Here is a 4,964-nt window from a genome sequence, read left to right as displayed (position 1 = left end):
ATTTGCAAATTTATGTATATTATTTAAATGAAATAAATAAAAAAAAATGCAATTTAAAATAAAATAATTTCTATATAGAATTATATGGGGAATGGTGATTAGAATGAACGATTCATAAATAGAAATCACAAATAAAAAAATTTCGATGGAATAATGAAAGAAAGAAAAATACGTCGAATTGCATCATATTAGTCCATTATATTTATTTTATATTGACAATTTCAAAAAACTATTCATACTATGATCATAGTATGATGGCAGTCGGGCAAGTATGCCCCCATCGTCTAGTGGTCCAGGACATCTCTCTTTCAAGGAGGCAGCGGGGATTCGACTTCCCCTGGGGGTAGGGTACTACGAAAGGAAGTTGATCATGGATTATCAACAAGCTTGGAATTGATTCTTCCCGGGTCGATGCCCGAGCGGTTAATGGGGACGGACTGTAAATTCGTTGGCAATATGTCTACGCTGGTTCAAATCCAGCTCGGCCCAATATATCGCGTATCCACCATAAAATGATATAACCTATTTGTCCTTCTACAGAAATACTTGACTTGATATGAAAGAATAAAAAAAAAAACTCTTTTTTTATTCATTGACAGATTGATAATCAATCAATTTTACAATAACGAAAAAATAAATATTAATCCATGCTTCTCACACTAAAGTCCATGTCTCCGCGCATATCAATCTATTACTTTATTACTCGCGTCTCTGTCTGGTAGAATATGACAATTCGAATCAAAAATCTACATAGAAAGGTTTGAAGGAAATTAAATCAACAACATATGTTGTACACTTTATTTCCCTGGGATTGTAGTTCAATTGGTCAGAGCACCGCCCTGTCAAGGCGGAAGCTGCGGGTTCGAGTCCCGTCAGTCCCGATGGATCCAAATCCAATAAAAAAAAAATACATCAATTAATCTCTTCCTTTCCTGTGAAAGAGAGAACAAATAACATAACTGAATTTTATTCCAAACGGGATCTCTCTTATTTTTTTTCCACATTTTTCAACAAAAAAATATGGGAATTTTGATTTCTTCAACGAGTACTAATTGATGGGAGAAAGACATATGTGCCATATGTGAATTACCACAATTATTGGTAGCATCATATTCAGGATTCGAAGGCGTACTGGGTCTAGTTGATTACGCCCGATTTTTCTAATGAAATAGAGTACTATACGTTTCCGGAAAGCACATACATAAAGGGAATTTGGACGATACAAAATAAAGTTTACATAGTAAACTTTGATCTAATTTTTCGTCTGAAAGCAAAATATATCCGTTTCTGGCTCCGATTTTTTGTAACCTCAATTAGTAAATTCAATTACTAATTTGAATTTGAAATAATCTATCTTATTAAAATTTAACACTTAACTTTTGATATATACGTCCCACTACTAATTCAAGGAAAGAGGATATTAATACAAACAAGGATCCCATCTATCTCTCTTAGTGAGGTAATTAAGAATTTTTGAAAGTTTAAGTTTCGTTTTTATTTCTTTTTTTTAAGAAGATTTTATAAGTACAAAAAAAGGAAGGAGTTTAGTTCGAACCTACCTCCTTTTCCTTTTTTGAATTTCGCTGCTATTCTTTTGCTTGAGTTTGTTTATAAACAATGTAAGGGTAAAGGTAGTCTGATGAGACTTCATCAGATGATTGCATTGAATAAGAGGGCAGTAGATTATAGAAAAGAAAGAATGCAAAAAATTATAAATAAAAAAAAGTAACGAAATTCTTGATTGCATCAGGAATCCCATTTTGTTTAAATTCGGTATGGATAAAAGATCTTCCTATGTTATACTATTCAATTCTCGACGATGAATCGATTTGATAGCTCCGATATTGTTATTCATGATATTTTAATACGATTCGATATCATCGAGATGCAACGCATCCCCTTGAATTTACAAGCGAAACATTTATCATCTCTATGGGATTAAATCCCGAGTTATTGCGAATAAAAAATGAAACGATGATATTATGGAAGTAAATATTCTCGCATTTATTGCTACTGCACTGTTCATTCTAGTTCCGACCGCCTTTTTACTTATAATATACGTAAAAACAATCAGTCAAAGTGATTAATTTGAATTAACCTTGACGTTTTAGTTCTTATCAATGATTGAAGATAAGAAAAATGAAAAGCATTAAAATTTCGCGTCTTAAATGAAATTGGCGGACTAGAATTATCAGTATTCTACGAGAGAAGTATTCGATAAGATCCGATAGTATGGTAGAAAGAAATATATGAATCCTTCTACCATACTATCTATTATTGTTATTGAAGTGTATAAATATAAAATTGTACTCTATAAAAATAGAGGTTGAATATCGATCAATTTGAATATAGATGAATATACAATATATATCTTTCTATTTATATATAGATATCATATCAATTACATATATGTAATATTAATCTAATATACATAGTGGCCCAATTCTATTTCTTTGCTTCATAATTCATGTTGATTAGAATGAATCTGAAATCAAATAATCGAAAGGCCACTAATTTTTTTTTAGCATTCGAAAGAAGTAATTGATTGAGCAGTTGACAGATGATCCAGGAGTTCGGTTCCATGGGAACTTTTTATCTTCGGATTTCGAAAAGAATTAGCAAACCCCATTTTTATTTAACGTTTGAAGCATGATATGAAATGAGTTCCCTAAAACAAGAAAAAATCCTATTTTGAAAATAACTAAAATACTAATAATAATAAATAAAAGAAGTGGTAAGCACGTAATATGTGGGTGGCTACCCCGAGGTACTATCTTATTATGAGGTAGTATATTATTATGCGTAGTATCTCATTGGACAACCACTATGTCTATGTTCTTTCGTGTTGAAAGTATGGATCCACTTAAAAACTTATAATCCGAACTCTTTTTTTTTTTTACTTTTCAAAATAAAAGAAAAAAAGTTTTGCAGAACGATCTATAAAATAAACCAAAAACAATACAGTTTTATTTTTCAATTAGTAGTACTTCTAGAGTCCACTTCTTCCCCATACTACGAGGGAAAGAGAAAATGTAAAGACTACCATTAAAGCAGCCCAAGCGAGACTTACCATATCCATGTGAATTATGTCCCCTATCTCTATGAATATAAAAGAATTATTCCATTATTGCTCACTAATAATTATTATTCACTAATAATAGTGGAATCACTAGCGCATAGTCAAAAAGAGATTCGGGCACAACACCATTGATGAAACAATACAAAAATCGAATTATCCCAAGTTATTATATGATTTCTAGTATAATCGAAAAAATTCAGTACAAATAAATAAAAGAGGCAGAAAAACTCTTGGAAGTATCAAAAGAATGTTAGTAACATGTAGGAATAATAAGACCTAGTCTTTCTTTTGTTGTCCTGCATTTCATTACATTAAGTAAAAAGTCTCAAAATAGAGAATCAAGATAGTATCTATCACATAACCCTACTATTATTCCTTTCTCATTTGATCTAATCTTTACTGTCCCCCCCGATTGTTTCATAGAGACAATCGGAAGATGGGATGGCCTATTACATGCGTGGTTAGAGCTTATCGAAAAGAAATAAGTTCTTTTTTTAAGATTAAAATAAAAAAAAAAGCCAATTATTCATTCAATATAATATTGATTGAATGCTCGAGTACTCAGATACTTTCATGAGTCCGTATATCAAGTATCTTCCTCCTTTCCGTAAGGAAAAATGAAATTATATTCCCTAATTCAAGACCCAATGAGTAGACACTAACATTAGTAGTCGAAGGGCTATCATCTCAAGATTTAACGATTATTTTTTCATTACTCTACTAAATTCTGGAAACGAAACCTATACGCAAGGATTTATAACATTTTAGAGAACCCCAACGATGCTTAGAATCAAGCAAATCTAAAGATGCTTTTCTTCTAAAAAAATGATAAAGTTATATCAGCAAAACAGAAGAGGGTATTTTGATTCTTTTGTTTGTTGCTGAGGCGACACCCGGATTTGAACTGGGGAAAAAGGGATTTGCAGTCCCCCGCCTTACCGCTCGGCCATGCCGCCAAAACGATACAAAATATTGGATTGGCTCTATCTCTTAGATAGATAGTATCTTACAACACACAATATCTAAAACGAAAAACCGCAAAACTTTGCTTTTTCTATTGAAAAAAAAATGTGGATTTTCATTCACAAAAGCAAAAAATCAGGACAAATGGGAACCGTTAACTTTAACTATTGACTGTGAATTCATAAATGATTCTTGGATTGAAATTGCAAATTCGGTTTCCCTAATGATATAAGAAAACAATCCAAAAATGGATACCTTACCTAAATAAATAAAAATTGATAGATAACTAATCATTACTAATCCATCCGTATTGATTCGTTTCCATAACCATAAAAAAATCCTTATTAATGACAATTTTAATAGCGATTATGAGTATATGTAAACCCCAGAACATAAACGATTACTATTATCTAAATCTAATATCTTATATATATATAAGATGTTTATAGGAAATGTTCGGAATTCTGTTTTTAGAATTTTTTTTTCATTATCATTAAATAGAAAATATAAATTTTTGATAGAGTACGACATGTGATGTTCCCCATAGAACTGTAATAAAGGAGGCGATATATATAACTAACTATATATATATATCTGCACATGTTTATTAATAAATACAAGTCCTTATACATACTTCAATCGCATTCTACGAATTCTACTAAAAAAAAATATAGGTATAGGTAAAATATCTCTCTTCTATGCGAATTTTTTTTAACAGTGAAATCTACGAAAAAGTTCCATGTTGTTAAATAAAAAAAATTCTATATTGTTTCTTCAGATCAAATCCCGAATCTATTTATAGTACCCAATCCGATTGGAATATCATAATAATGGTAGAAATTGACTCACTTTTGTTTTGATATAGATATTTTATACAAAACTCCATAATTCTAAATAGAATTTACCAATTCATTTGTAGTTG

At 30.7% G+C, this 4,964-nt stretch overlaps 2 non-coding genes across 2 annotated transcripts; one reads left to right on the top strand and one right to left on the bottom strand.

The window, feature by feature from the left end:
- The first annotated feature begins 405 nt into the window (after nucleotides 1–405).
- TRNAY-GUA (transfer RNA tyrosine (anticodon GUA)) lies at nucleotides 406–489 on the top strand. The gene has a single exon. It is a non-coding gene; the product is annotated as a tRNA-Tyr (tRNA).
- Nucleotides 490–3,963: 3,474 nt separating this feature from the next.
- TRNAC-GCA (transfer RNA cysteine (anticodon GCA)) lies at nucleotides 3,964–4,035 on the bottom strand. Its single transcript has one exon. It is a non-coding gene; the product is annotated as a tRNA-Cys (tRNA).
- Nucleotides 4,036–4,964: the final 929 nt, after the last annotated feature.

This window comes from Cucumis melo, unplaced genomic scaffold (genome assembly GCF_025177605.1).
Source record: "Cucumis melo cultivar AY unplaced genomic scaffold, USDA_Cmelo_AY_1.0 utg002159l, whole genome shotgun sequence".
Lineage (NCBI taxonomy): Eukaryota > Viridiplantae > Streptophyta > Magnoliopsida > Cucurbitales > Cucurbitaceae > Cucumis > Cucumis melo.
Note: the sequence above shows the minus strand (reverse complement) of the source record. Positions and strands in the feature narration are given on the sequence as shown.